General features: G+C 41.8%; 2 pseudogenes; both read left to right on the top strand.

The window, feature by feature from the left end:
- Window positions 1-6,511: 6,511 nt before the first annotated feature.
- On the top strand, window positions 6,512-6,614 carry LOC130363381 (U2 spliceosomal RNA; annotated as a pseudogene).
- Window positions 6,615-9,782: 3,168 nt separating this feature from the next.
- Window positions 9,783-9,885, top strand: LOC130363379 (U2 spliceosomal RNA; annotated as a pseudogene).
- Window positions 9,886-16,335: the final 6,450 nt, after the last annotated feature.

Genomic DNA, 16,335 nt, shown 5'->3' with positions numbered 1-16,335 from the left:
AGTGTGTATGGGAGGCTGCCAGCCAGCCTACCTTCCTACAAGTAGTGATGGTGCATGTGAAGGGGACAGCGTTGGTTCCTCCCCTTTCACAGTTATCACTTCTCATTCTTCCTTTTGGCTGGTATCAAATGTGGTGTCTGTTTATATCAGTTTACTATCTGATATGTCCCCTATCTGGTAGCATATATTAAGTGCACCACCAGGGTTCAGTGTTGGAAAGAAAGATTACCTGTTTATTTACTGCTGCAGCTGCTTGCTGGCTAGTCCAGTGGGCCCCTACTGCAGGCAAAAGACTATAGGTGGTGCCGCTTGTGTCTGGCCCCTGTTGGAGCGACCAGGCACAGGACTGCTGCTGCTGAATGTCCTCTTTAATTGAATAAGCTCAGCAACCAGCACACCTGTGCAGGTTGGACATGACATGATAGGTAGCTGTCTTTCAGGTAGTGGGTGCTGAATCTTGTTAATTGACATGGAGGTGTCATTGCTGTTGATTGACCATGCATTGGTACTGTGGTATTGGAATAATAAAAACAAATGTTGCCAGCCAACCATCCATTGCAATAATGGATAGGACATCAGCTATGAGGCATTTGTTTGTACAAACTGCTGCTCACAACTAATGTTGTAATATAGTGTCTCCATCTGCTGGTGGTATTGAATAAGCAATAATGCAATGATAGGGTCTGAAAAAGAAGAAAAATAAGAAGCAGCAGCATAGGAAAAAAGGAGGAAAGAAGGAAAACATGGAGAGAAGAAAAAAAGAAGGTTAAAAAAAAAGGTGAAAACATGTTTAAAAAAGTATTTCCATCTCTCTCTCTCTCTCTCTCTCTCTCTCTCTATATATATATATATATATATACATATAGAAAGAGAGAAAGAGATAGATAGATAGATAGATAGATAGATACATACATACATACATACATACATACATACATACATACATACATACATACATATGTGTGTATTGTTGGAGTTGCAAACATGGGTGCACTTGACAAACTCAGTGCGGCTATTCCCCATTGAAAGATTGTTGCATCCAGGACCCTTAGCACTGTGATATGCTACTCAATACCACTGGCATGGCCAGGTGTAAACAACATCTGACCTTTGTTGTGTATGTAACCATGGAGATTGTGATGTCACCTAGGCCCACCAAAGAACAGCCTTGTCAGAAGCAGCACTGCCATGATCAGAAGCAGCAGCACCATAAGTTTTCAAATAAGCTGGATTTAACCAAGACAAGTGAGTCCAATAGGATGCAGGTATGTCCTCTATCCTTACAGCTTCCCGTGGCTGTTGGTTTTATACCGTTTGGGGACAGCCAAGGAGGCGTCAGCAGGCAACACAGGTAAGTGTGTGCTTGTGTGTGTGTGTGTGTGTGTTTCCTATGCAGATCCTAAACCCAGTATCAAATGCAAGTAGGAGGAGTAAGAAGGGATCCTGCCAAAGCCAGGTTATGGATTGCATTTAAAAATGGTCCATCAGAGTGAAATGGACTCCCATCTTCCTGCTTAGCAATAATGATATGGGTTTAGGGCCTGCTGTGTGTACTGGTGGGTGACTGCCACCCAGCCAGAGTGTGTATGGGAAGCTGCCAGCCAGCCTACCTTCCTACAAGTAGTGATGGTGCATGTGAAGGGGACAGCGTTGGTTCCTCCCCTTTCACAGTTATCACTTCTCATTCTTCCTTTTGGCTGGTATCAAATGTGGTGTCTGTTTATATCAGTTTACTATCTGATATGTCCCCTATCTGGTAGCATATATTAAGTGCACCACCAGGGTTCAGTGTTGGAAAGAAAGATTACCTGTTTATTTACTGCTGCAGCTGCTTGCTGGCTAGTCCAGTGGGCCCCTACTGCAGGCAAAAGACAATAGGTGGTGCCGCTTGTGTCTGGCCCCTGTTGGAGCGACCAGGCACAGGACTGCTGCTGCTGAATGTCCTCTTTAATTGAATAAGCTCAGCAACCAGCACACCTGTGCAGGTTGGACATGACATGATAGGTAGCTGTCTTTCAGGTAGTGGGTGCTGAATCTTGTTAATTGACATGGGGGTGTCATTGCTGTTGATTGACCATGCATTGGTACTGTGGTATTGGAATAATAAAAACAAATGTTGCCAGCCAACCATCCATTGCAATAATGGATAGGACATCAGCTATGAGGCATTTGTTTGTACAAACTGCTGCTCACAACTAATGTTGTAATATAGTGTCTCCATCTGCTGGTGGTATTGAATAAGCAATAGTGCAATGATAGGGTCTGAAAAAGAAGAAAAATAAGAAGCAGCAGCATAGGAAAAAAGGAGGAAAGAAGGAAAACATGGAGAGAAGAAAAAAAGAAGGTTAAAAAGAAGGTGAAAACATGTTTAAAAAAGTATTTCCATCTCTCTCTCTCTCTCTCTCTCTCTCTCTCTCTCTCTCTCTCTCTCTCTCTATATATATATATATATACATATAGAAAGAGAGAAAGAGATAGATAGATAGATAGATAGATAGATAGATAGATAGATACATACATACATACATACATACATACATACATACATACATACATATGTGTGTATTGTTGGAGTTGCAAACATGGGTGCACTTGACAAACTCAGTGCGGCTATTCCCCATTGAAAGATTGTTGCATCCAGGACCCTTAGCACTGTGATATGCTACTCAATACCACTGGCATGGCCAGGTGTAAACAACATCTGACCTTTGTTGTGTATGTAACCATGGAGATTGTGATGTCACCTAGGCCCACCAAAGAACAGCCTTGTCAGAAGCAGCACTGCCATGATCAGAAGCAGCAGCACCATAAGTTTTCAAATAAGCTGGATTTAACCAAGACAAGTGAGTCCAATAGGATGCAGGTATGTCCTCTATCCTTACAGCTTCCCGTGGCTGTTGGTTTTATACCGTTTGGGGACAGCCAAGGAGGCGTCAGCAGGCAACACAGGTAAGTGTGTGCTTGTGTGTGTGTGTGTGTTTCCTATGCAGATCCTAAACCCAGTATCAAATGCAAGTAGGAGGAGTAAGAAGGGTTCCTGCCAAAGCCAGGTTATGGATTGCATTTAAAAATGGTCCATCAGAGTGAAATGGACTCCCATCTTCCTGCTTAGCAATAATGATATGGGTTTAGGGCCTGCTGTGTGTACTGGTGGGTGACTGCCACCCAGCCAGAGTGTGTATGGGAGGCTGCCAGCCAGCCTACCTTCCTACAAGTAGTGATGGTGCATGTGAAGGGGACAGCGTTGGTTCCTCCCCTTTCACAGTTATCACTTCTCATTCTTCCTTTTGGCTGGTATCAAATGTGGTGTCTGTTTATATCAGTTTACTATCTGATATGTCCCCTATCTGGTAGCATATATTAAGTGCACCACCAGGGTTCAGTGTTGGAAAGAAAGATTACCTGTTTATTTACTGCTGCAGCTGCTTGCTGGCTAGTCCAGTGGGCCCCTACTGCAGGCAAAAGACAATAGGTGGTGCCGCTTGTGTCTGGCCCCTGTTGCAGCGACCAGGCACAGGACTGCTGCTGCTGAATGTCCTCTTTAATTGAATAAGCTCAGCAACCAGCACACCTGTGCAGGTTGGACATGAGATGATAGGTAGCTGTCTTTCAGGTAGTGGGTGCTGAATCTTGTTAATTGACATGGGGGTGTCATTGCTGTTGATTGACCATGCATTGGTACTGTGGTATTGGAATAATAAAAACAAATGTTGCCAGCCAACCATCCATTGCAATAATGGATAGGACATCAGCTATGAGGCATTTGTTTGTACAAACTGCTGCTCACAACTAATGTTGTAATATAGTGTCTCCATCTGCTGGTGGTATTGAATAAGCAATAGTGCAATGATAGGGTCTGAAAAAGAAGAAAAATAAGAAGCAGCAGCATAGGAAAAAAGGAGGAAAGAAGGAAAACATGGAGAGAAGAAAAAAAGGTTAAAAAAAAAGGTGAAAACATGTTTAAAAAAGTATTTCCATCTCTCTCTCTCTCTATATATGTATATATATATATATATATATATATATTTAAAAGAAAAAAAATTATATATATATATATATATATATATACATATAGAAAGAGAGAAAGAGATAGATAGATAGATACATACATACATACATTACATACATTACATACATACATTACATACATACATACATATGTGTGTATTGTTGGAGTTGCAAACATGGGTGCACTTGACAAACTCAGTGCGGCTATTCCCCATTGAAAGATTGTTGCATCCAGGACCCTTAGCACTGTGATATGCTACTCAATACCACTGGCATGGCCAGGTGTAAACAACATCTGACCTTTGTTGTGTATGTAACCATGGAGATTGTGATGTCACCTAGGCCCACCAAAGAACAGCCTTGTCAGAAGCAGCACTGCCATGATCAGAAGCAGCAGCACCATAAGTTTTCAAATAAGCTGGATTTAACCAAGACAAGTGAGTCCAATAGGATGCAGGTATGTCCTCTATCCTTACAGCTTCCCGTGGCTGTTGGTTTTATACCGTTTGGGGACAGCCAAGGAGGCGTCAGCAGACAACACAGGTAAGTGTGTGCTTGTGTGTGTGTGTGTGTGTGTGTGTTTCCTATGCAGATCCTAAACCCAGTATCAAATGCAAGTAGGAGGAGTAAGAAGGGTTCCTGCCAAAGCCAGGTTATGGATTGCATTTAAAAATGGTCCATCAGAGTGAAATGGACTCCCATCTTCCTGCTTAGCAATAATGATATGGGTTTAGGGCCTGCTGTGTGTACTGGTGGGTGACTGCCACCCAGCCAGAGTGTGTATGGGAGGCTGCCAGCCAGCCTACCTTCCTACAAGTAGTGATGGTGCATGTGAAGGGGACAGCGTTGGTTCCTCCCCTTTCACAGTTATCACTTCTCATTCTTCCTTTTGGCTGGTATCAAATGTGGTGTCTGTTTATATCAGTTTACTATCTGATATGTCCCCTATCTGGTAGCATATATTAAGTGCACCACCAGGGTTCAGTGTTGGAAAGAAAGATTACCTGTTTATTTACTGCTGCAGCTGCTTGCTGGCTAGTCCAGTGGGCCCCTACTGCAGGCAAAAGACAATAGGTGGTGCCGCTTGTGTCTGGCCCCTGTTGCAGCGACCAGGCACAGGACTGCTGCTGCTGAATGTCCTCTTTAATTGAATAAGCTCAGCAACCAGCACACCTGTGCAGGTTGGACATGACATGATAGGTAGCTGTCTTTCAGGTAGTGGGTGCTGAATCTTGTTAATTGACATGGGGGTGTCATTGCTGTTGATTGACCATGCATTGGTACTGTGGTATTGGAATAATAAAAACAAATGTTGCCAGCCAACCATCCATTGCAATAATGGATAGGACATCAGCTATGAGGCATTTGTTTGTACAAACTGCTGCTCACAACTAATGTTGTAATATAGTGTCTCCATCTGCTGGTGGTATTGAATAAGCAATAGTGCAATGATAGGGTCTGAAAAAGAAGAAAAATAAGAAGCAGCAGCATAGGAAAAAAGGAGGAAAGAAGGAAAACATGGAGAGAAGAAAAAAAGAAGGTTAAAAAAAAAGGTGAAAACATGTTTAAAAAAGTATTTCCATCTCTCTCTCTCTCTATATATGTATATATATATATATATATATATATATATATATATATATATATATTAAAAGAAAAAAAAAAAAAATATATATATATATATATATATATATATACATATAGAAAGAGAGAGATAGATAGATAGATAGATAGATAGATAGATAGATACATACATTACATACATACATACATACATACATATGTGTGTATTGTTGGAGTTGCAAACATGGGTGCACTTGACAAACTCAGTGCGGCTATTCCCCATTGAAAGATTGTTGCATCCAGGACCCTTAGCACTGTGATATGCTACTCAATACCACTGGCATGGCCAGGTGTAAACAACATCTGACCTTTGTTGTGTATGTAACCATGGAGATTGTGATGTCACCTAGGCCCACCAAAGAACAGCCTTGTCAGAAGCAGCACTGCCATGAGCAGAAGCAGCAGATCCATAGGTTTTCAAATAAGCTGGATTTAACCAAGACAAGTGAGTCCAATAGGATGCAGGTATGTCCTCTATCCTTACAGCTTCCCGTGGCTGTTGGTTTTATACCGTTTGGGGACAGCCAAGGAGGCGTCAGCAGGCAACACAGGTAAGTGTGTGCTTGTGTGTGTGTGTGTGTGTGTGTTTCCTATGCAGATCCTAAACCCAGTATCAAATGCAAGTAGGAGGAGTAAGAAGGGTTCCTGCCAAAACCAGGTTATGGATTGCATTTAAAAATGGTCCATCAGAGTGAAATGGACTCCCATCTTCCTGCTTAGCAATAATGATATGGGTTTAGGGCCTGCTGTGTGTACTGGTGGGTGACTGCCACCCAGCCAGAGTGTGTATGGGAGGCTGCCAGCCAGCCTCCCTTCCTACAAGTAGTGATGGTGCATGTGAAGGGGACAGCGTTGGTTCCTCCCCTTTCACAGTTATCACTTCTCATTCTTCCTTTTGGCTGGTATCAAATGTGGTGTCTGTTTATATCAGTTTAATATCTGATATGTCCCCTATATGGTAGCATATATTAAATGCACCACCAGGGTTCAGTGTTGGAAAGAAAGATTACCTGTTTATTTGCTGCAGCTGCTTGCTGGCTAGTCCAGTGGGCCCCTACTGCAGGCAAAAGACAATAGGTGGTGCCGCTTGTGTCTGGCCCCTGTTGGAGCGACCAGGCACAGGACTGCTGCTGCTGAATGTCCTCTTTAATTGAATAAGCTCAGCAACCAGCACACCTGTGCAGGTTGGACATGACATGATAGGTAGCTGTCTTTCAGGTAGTGGGTGCTGAATCTTGTTAATTGACATGGGGGTGTCATTGCTGTTGATTGACCATGCATTGGTACTGTGGTATTGGAATAATTAAAACAAATGTTGCCAGCCAGCCATCCATTGCAATAATGGATAGGACATCAGCTATGAGGCATTTGTTTGTACAAACTGCTGCTCACGACTAATGTTGTAATATAGTGTCTCCATCTGCTGGTGGTATTGAATAAGCAATAGTGCAATGATAGGGTCTGAAAAAGGAGTAAAATAAGAAGCAGCAGCATAGGAAAAAAGGAGGAAAGAAGGAAAACATGGAGAGAAGAAAAAAAGAAGGTAAAAAAAAGGTGAAAACATGTTTAAAAAAGTATTTCCATCTCTCTCTCTCTCTATATATGTATATATATATATATATATATATATATATATATATATATATATATTTAAAAGAAAAAAAAATTATATATATATATATATATATATATATATATATATATATATATACATATAGAGAGAGAGAAAGAGATAGATAGATAGATAGATAGATACACATACATACATACATACATACATATGTGTGTATTGTTGGAGTTGCAAACATGGGTGCTCTTGACAAACTCAGTGCGGCTATTCCCCATTGAAAGATTGTTGCATCCAGGACCCTTAGCACTGTAATATGCTACTCAATACCACTGGCATGGCCAGGTGTAAACAACATCTGACCTTTGTTGTGTATGTAACCATGGAGATTGTGATGTCACCTAGGCCCACCAAAGAACAGCCTTGTCAGAAGCAGCACTGCCATGATCAGAAGCAGCAGCACCATAAGTTTTCAAATAAGCTGGATTTAACCAAGACAAGTGAGTCCAATAGGATGCAGGTATGTCCTCTATCCTTACAGCTTCCCGTGGCTGTTGGTTTTATACCGTTTGGGGACAGCCAAGGAGGCGTCAGCAGGCAACACAGGTAAGTGTGTGCTTGTGTGTGTGTGTGTGTGTGTTTCCTATGCAGATCCTAAACCCAGTATCAAATGCAAGTAGGAGGAGTAAGAAGGGTTCCTGCCAAAGCCAGGTTATGGATTGCATTTAAAAATGGTCCATCAGAGTGAAATGGACTCCCATCTTCCTGCTTAGCAATAATGATATGGGTTTAGGGCCTGCTGTGTGTACTGGTGGGTGACTGCCACCCAGCCAGAGTGTGTATGGGAGGCTGCCAGCCAGCCTACCTTCCTACAAGTAGTGATGGTGCATGTGAAGGGGACAGCGTTGGTTCCTCCCCTTTCACAGTTATCACTTCTCATTCTTCCTTTTGGCTGGTATCAAATGTGGTGTCTGTTTATATCAGTTTACTATCTGATATGTCCCCTATCTGGTAGCATATATTAAGTGCACCACCAGGGTTCAGTGTTGGAAAGAAAGATTACCTGTTTATTTACTGCTGCAGCTGCTTGCTGGCTAGTCCAGTGGGCCCCTACTGCAGGCAAAAGACAATAGGTGGTGCCGCTTGTGTCTGGCCCCTGTTGCAGCGACCAGGCACAGGACTGCTGCTGCTGAATGTCCTCTTTAATTGAATAAGCTCAGCAACCAGCACACCTGTGCAGGTTGGACATGAGATGATAGGTAGCTGTCTTTCAGGTAGTGGGTGCTGAATCTTGTTAATTGACATGGGGGTGTCATTGCTGTTGATTGACCATGCATTGGTACTGTGGTATTGGAATAATAAAAACAAATGTTGCCAGCCAACCATCCATTGCAATAATGGATAGGACATCAGCTATGTGGCATTTGTTTGTACAAACTGCTGCTCACAACTAATGTTGTAATATAGTGTCTCCATCTGCTGGTGGTATTGAATAAGCAATAGTGCAATGATAGGGTCTGAAAAAGAAGAAAAATAAGAAGCAGCAGCATAGGAAAAAAGGAGGAAAGAAGGAAAACATGGAGAGAAGAAAAAAAGAAGGTTAAAAAAAAAGGTGAAAACATGTTTAAAAAAGTATTTCCATCTCTCTCTCTCTCTATATATGTATATATATATATATATATATATATATATATATATATATATATATATTTAAAAGAAAAAAAAAAAAAAATATATATATATATATATATATATATATATACATATAGAAAGAGAGAAAGAGATAGATAGATAGATAGATACATACATACATACATTACATACATTACATACATACATTACATACATACATATGTGTGTATTGTTGGAGTTGCAAACATGGGTGCACTTGACAAACTCAGTGCGGCTATTCCCCATTGAAAGATTGTTGCATCCAGGACCCTTAGCACTGTGATATGCTACTCAATACCACTGGCATGGCCAGGTGTAAACAACATCTGACCTTTGTTGTGTATGTAACCATGGAGATTGTGATGTCACCTAGGCCCACCAAAGAACAGCCTTGTCAGAAGCAGCACTGCCATGAGCAGAAGCAGCAGATCCATAGGTTTTCAAATAAGCTGGATTTAACCAAGACAAGTGAGTCCAATAGGATGCAGGTATGTCCTCTATCCTTACAGCTTCCCGTGGCTGTTGGTTTTATACCGTTTGGGGACAGCCAAGGAGGCGTCAGCAGGCAACACAGGTAAGTGTGTGCTTGTGTGTGTGTGTGTGTGTGTGTGTGTGTGTGTTTACTATGCAGATCCTAAACCCAGTATCAAATGCAAGTAGGAGGAGTAAGAAGGGTTCCTGCCAAAACCAGGTTATGGATTGCATTTAAAAATGGTCCATCAGAGTGAAATGGACTCCCATCTTCCTGCTTAGCAATAATGATATGGGTTTAGGGCCTGCTGTGTGTACTGGTGGGTGACTGCCACCCAGCCAGAGTGTGTATGGGAGGCTGCCAGCCAGCCTACCTTCCTACAAGTAGTGATGGTGCATGTGAAGGGGACAGCGTTGGTTCCTCCCCTTTCACAGTTATCACTTCTCATTCTTCCTTTTGGCTGGTATCAAATGTGGTGTCTGTTTATATCAGTTTAATATCTGATATGTCCCCTATATGGTAGCATATATTAAATGCACCACCAGGGTTCAGTGTTGGAAAGAAAGATTACCTGTTTATTTGCTGCAGCTGCTTGCTGGCTAGTCCAGTGGGCCCCTACTGCAGGCAAAAGACAATAGGTGGTGCCGCTTGTGTCTGGCCCCTGTTGGAGCGACCAGGCACAGGACTGCTGCTGCTGAATGTCCTCTTTAATTGAATAAGCTCAGCAACCAGCACACCTGTGCAGGTTGGACATGACATGATAGGTAGCTGTCTTTCAGGTAGTGGGTGCTGAATCTTGTTAATTGACATGGGGGTGTCATTGCTGTTGATTGACCATGCATTGGTACTGTGGTATTGGAATAATTAAAACAAATGTTGCCAGCCAGCCATCCATTGCAATAATGGATAGGACATCAGCTATGAGGCATTTGTTTGTACAAACTGCTGCTCACGACTAATGTTGTAATATAGTGTCTCCATCTGCTGGTGGTATTGAATAAGCAATAGTGCAATGATAGGGTCTGAAAAAGGAGTAAAATAAGAAGCAGCAGCATAGGAAAAAAGGAGGAAAGAAGGAAAACATGGAGAGAAGAAAAAAAGAAGGTAAAAAAAAGGTGAAAACATGTTTAAAAAAGTATTTCCATCTCTCTCTCTCTCTATATATGTATATATATATATATATATATATATATATATATATATTTAAAAGAAAAAAAAATTATATATATATATATATATATATATATATATATATATATACATATAGAGAGAGAGAAAGAGATAGATAGATAGATAGATACACATACATACATACATACATACATATGTGTGTATTGTTGGAGTTGCAAACATGGGTGCTCTTGACAAACTCAGTGCGGCTATTCCCCATTGAAAGATTGTTGCATCCAGGACCCTTAGCACTGTGATATGCTACTCAATACCACTGGCATGGCCAGGTGTAAACAACATCTGACCTTTGTTGTGTATGTAACCATGGAGATTGTGATGTCACCTAGGCCCACCAAAGAACAGCCTTGTCAGAAGCAGCACTGCCATGATCAGAAGCAGCAGCACCATAAGTTTTCAAATAAGCTGGATTTAACCAAGACAAGTGAGTCCAATAGGATGCAGGTATGTCCTCTATCCTTACAGCTTCCCGTGGCTGTTGGTTTTATACCGTTTGGGGACAGCCAAGGAGGCGTCAGCAGGCAACACAGGTAAGTGTGTGCTTGTGTGTGTGTGTGTGTGTGTGTGTGTTTCCTATGCAGATCCTAAACCCAGTATCAAATGCAAGTAGGAGGAGTAAGAAGGGTTCCTGCCAAAGCCAGGTTATGGATTGCATTTAAAAATGGTCCATCAGAGTGAAATGGACTCCCATCTTCCTGCTTAGCAATAATGATATGGGTTTAGGGCCTGCTGTGTGTACTGGTGGGTGACTGCCACCCAGCCAGAGTGTGTATGGGAGGCTGCCAGCCAGCCTACCTTCCTACAAGTAGTGATGGTGCATGTGAAGTGGACAGCGTTGGTTCCTCCCCTTTCACAGTTATCACTTCTCATTCTTCCTTTTGGCTGGTATCAAATGTGGTGTCTGTTTATATCAGTTTACTATCTGATATGTCCCCTATCTGGTAGCATATATTAAGTGCACCACCAGGGTTCAGTGTTGGAAAGAAAGATTACCTGTTTATTTACTGCTGCAGCTGCTTGCTGGCTAGTCCAGTGGGCCCCTACTGCAGGCAAAAGACAATAGGTGGTGCCGCTTGTGTCTGGCCCCTGTTGCAGCGACCAGGCACAGGACTGCTGCTACTGAATGTCCTCTTTAATTGAATAAGCTCAGCAACCAGCACACCTGTGCAGGTTGGACATGACATGATAGGTAGCTGTCTTTCAGGTAGTGGGTGCTGAATCTTGTTAATTGACATGGGGGTGTCATTGCTGTTGATTGACCATGCATTGGTACTGTGGTATTGGAATAATAAAAACAAATGTTGCCAGCCAACCATCCATTGCAATAATGGATAGGACATCAGCTATGAGGCATTTGTTTGTACAAACTGCTGCTCACAACTAATGTTGTAATATAGTGTCTCCATCTGCTGGTGGTATTGAATAAGCAATAGTGCAATGATAGGGTCTGAAAAAGAAGAAAAATAAGAAGCAGCAGCATAGGAAAAAAGGAGGAAAGAAGGAAAACATGGAGAGAAGAAAAAAAGAAGGTTAAAAAAAAAGGTGAAAACATGTTTAAAAAAGTATTTCCATCTCTCTCTCTCTCTCTATATATGTGTATATATATATATATATATATATATATATATATATATATATATTTTTAAAAGAAAAAAAAATTATATATATATATATATATATATATATATATATATATATATATACATATAGAAAGAGAGAAAGAGATAGATAGATAGATACATACATACATACATTACATACATTACATACATTACATACATACATTACATACATACATACATATGTGTGTATTGTTGGAGTTGCAAACATGGGTGCACTTGACAAACTCAGTGCTGCTATTCCCCATTGAAAGATTGTTGCATCCAGGACCCTTAGCACTGTGATATGCTACTCAATACCACTGGCATGGCCAGGTGTAAACAACATCTGACCTTTGTTGTGTATGTAACCATGGAGATTGTGATGTCACCTAGGCCCACCAAAGAACAGCCTTGTCAGAAGCAGCACTGCCATGAGCAGAAGCAGCAGATCCATAGGTTTTCAAATAAGCTGGATTTAACCAAGACAAGTGAGTCCAATAGGATGCAGGTATGTCCTCTATCCTTACAGCTTCCCGTGGCTGTTGGTTTTATACCGTTTGGGGACAGCCAAGGAGGCGTCAGCAGGCAACACAGGTAAGTGTGTGCTTGTGTGTGTGTGTGTGTGTGTTTCCTATGCAGATCCTAAACCCAGTATCAAATGCAAGTAGGAGGAGTAAGAAGGGTTCCTGCCAAAGCCAGGTTATGGATTGCATTTAAAAATGGTCCATCAGAGTGAAATGGACTCCCATCTTCCTGCTTAGCAATAATGATATGGGTTTAGGGTCTGCTGTGTGTACTGGTGGGTGACTGCCACCCAGCCAGAGTGTGTATGGGAGGCTGCCAGCCAGCCTCCCTTCCTACAAGTAGTGATGGTGCATGTGAAGGGGACAGCGTTGGTTCCTCCCCTTTCACAGTTATCACTTCTCATTCTTCCTTTTGGCTGGTATCAAATGTGGTGTCTGTTTATATCAGTTTACTATCTGATATGTCCCCTATCTGGTAGCATATATTAAGTGCACCACCAGGGTTCAGTGTTGGAAAGAAAGATTACCTGTTTATTTACTGCTGCAGCTGCTTGCTGGCTAGTCCAGTGGGCCCCTACTGCAGGCAAAAGACAATAGGTGGTGCCGCTTGTGTCTGGCCCCTGTTGGAGCGACCAGGCACAGGACTGCTGCTGCTGAATGTCCTCTTTAATTGAATAAGCTCAGCAACCAGCACACCTGTGCAGGTTGGACATGACATGATAGGTAGCTGTCTTTCAGGTAGTGGGTGCTGAATCTTGTTAATTGACCATGCATTGGTACTGTGGTATTGGAATAATTAAAACAAATGTTGCCAGCCAGCCATCCATTGCAATAATGGATAGGACATCAGCTATGAGGCATTTGTTTGTACAAACTGCTGCTCACAACTAATGTTGTAATATAGTGTCTCCATCTGCTGGTGGTATTGAATAAGCAATAGTGCAATGATAGGGTCTGAAAAAGAAGAAAAATAAGAAGCAGCAGCATAGGAAAAAAGGAGGAAAGAAGGAAAACATGGAGAGAAGAAAAAAAGAAGGTAAAAAAAAGGTGAAAACATGTTTAAAAAAGTATTTCCATCTCTCTCGCTCTATATATGTATATATATATATATATATATATATATATATATATATATATATTTAAAAGAAAAAAAAATTATATATATATATATATATATATATATATATACATATAGAGAGAGAGAAAGAGATAGATAGATAGATAGATAGATAGATACATACATACATACATACATACATACATACATACAACATACATACATATATATGTGTGTATTGTTGGAGTTGCAAACATGGGTGCACTTGACAAACTCAGTGCGGCTATTCCCCATTGAAAGATTGTTGTATCCAGGACCCTTAGCACTGTGATATGCTACTCAATACCACTGGCATGGCCAGGTGTAAACAACATCTGACCTTTGTTGTGTATGTAACCATGGAGATTGTGATGTCACCTAGGCCCACCAAAGAACAGCCTTGTCAGAAGCAGCACTGCCATGATCAGAAGCAGCAGCACCATAAGTTTTCAAATAAGCTGGATTTAACCAAGACAAGTGAGTCCAATAGGATGCAGGTATGTCCTCTATCCTTACAGCTTCCCGTGGCTGTTGGTTTTATACCGTTTGGGGACAGCCAAGGAGGCGTCAGCAGACAACACAGGTAAGTGTGTGCTTGTGTGTGTGTGTGTGTTTCCTATGCAGATCCTAAACCCAGTATCAAATGCAAGTAGGAGGAGTAAGAAGGGTTCCTGCCAAAGCCAGGTTATGGATTGCATTTAAAAATGGTCCATCAGAGTGAAATGGACTCCCATCTTCCTGCTTAGCAATAATGATATGGGTTTAGGGCCTGCTGTGTGTACTGGTGGGTGACTGCCACCCAGCCAGAGTGTGTATGGGAGGCTGCCAGCCAGCCTACCTTCCTACAAGTAGTGATGGTGCATGTGAAGGGGACAGCGTTGGTTCCTCCCCTTTCACAGTTATCACTTCTCATTCTTCCTTTTGGCTGGTATCAAATGTGGTGTCTGTTTATATCAGTTTAATATCTGATATGTCCCCTATCTGGTAGCATATATTAAGTGCACCACCAGGGTTCAGTGTTGGAAAGAAAGATTACCTGTTTATTTACTGCTGCAGCTGCTTGCTGGCTAGTCCAGTGGGCCCCTACTGCAGGCAAAAGACAATAGGTGGTGTCGCTTGTGTCTGGCCCCTGTTGGAGCGACCAGGCACAGGACTGCTGCTGCTGAATGTCCTCTTTAATTGAATAAGCTCAGCAAACAGCACACCTGAGCAGGTTGGACATGACATGATAGGTAGCTGTCTTTCAGGTAGTGGGTGCTGAATCTTGTTAATTGACATGGGGGTGTCATTGCTGTTGATTGACCATGCATTGGTACTGTGGTATTGGAATAATAAAAACAAATGTTGCCAGCCAACCATCCATTGCAATAATGGATAGGACATCAGCTATGAGGCATTTGTTTGTACAAACTGCTGCTCACAACTAATGTTGTAATATAGTGTCTCCATCTGCTGGTGGTATTGAATAAGCAATAGTGCAATGATAGGGTCTGAAAAAGAAGAAAAATAAGAAGCAGCAGCATAGGAAAAAAGGAGGAAAGAAGGAAAACATGGAGAGAAGAAAAAAAGAAGGTTAAAAAAAAAGGTGAAAACATGTTTAAAAAAGTATTTCCATCTCTCTCTCTCTCTCTCTCTCTCTCTCTCTCTCTGTATATATATATATATATATATATATATATATACATATAGAAAGAGAGAAAGAGAGAAAGAGATAGATAGATAGATAGATACATAGATACATACATACATACATACATACATACATACATATGTGTGTATTGTTGGAGTTGCAAACATGGGTGCACTTGACAAACTCAGTGCGGCTATTCCCCATTGAAAGATTGTTGCATCCAGGACCCTTAGCACTGTGATATGCTACTCAATACCACTGGCATGGCCAGGTGTAAACAACATCTGACCTTTGTTGTGTATGTAACCATGGAGATTGTGATGTCACCTAGGCCCACCAAAGAACAGCCTTGTCAGAAGCAGCACTGCCATGAGCAGAAGCAGCAGATCCATAGGTTTTCAAATAAGCTGGATTTAACCAAGACAAGTGAGTCCAATAGGATGCAGGTTTGTCCTCTATCCTTACAGCTTCCCGTGGCTGTTGGTTTTATACCGTTTGGGGACAGCCAAGGAGGCGTCAGCAGGCAACACAGGTAAGTGTGTGCTTGTGTGTGTGTGTGTGTGTGTGTGTTTCCTATGCAGATCCTAAATCCAGTATCAAATGCAAGTAGGAGGAGTAAGAAGGGTTCCTGCCAAAGCCAGGTTATGGATTGCATTTAAAAATGGTCCATCAGAGTGAAATGGACTCCCATCTTCCTGCTTAGCAATAATGATATGGGTTTAGGGTCTGCTGTGTGTACTGGTGGGTGACTGCCACCCAGCCAGAGTGTGTATGGGAGGCTGCCAGCCAGCCTCCCTTCCTACAAGTAGTGATGGTGCATGTGAAGGGGACAGCGTTGGTTCCTCCCCTTTCACAGTTATCACTTCTCATTCTTCCTTTTGGCTGGTATCAAATGTGGTGTCTGTTTATATCAGTTTAATATCTGATATGTCCCCTATCTGGTAGCATATATTAA

This window comes from Hyla sarda, chromosome 3, assembly GCF_029499605.1.
Source record: "Hyla sarda isolate aHylSar1 chromosome 3, aHylSar1.hap1, whole genome shotgun sequence".
NCBI classification, from domain to species: Eukaryota; Metazoa; Chordata; class Amphibia; order Anura; family Hylidae; genus Hyla; species Hyla sarda.
Note: the sequence above shows the minus strand (reverse complement) of the source record. Positions and strands in the feature narration are given on the sequence as shown.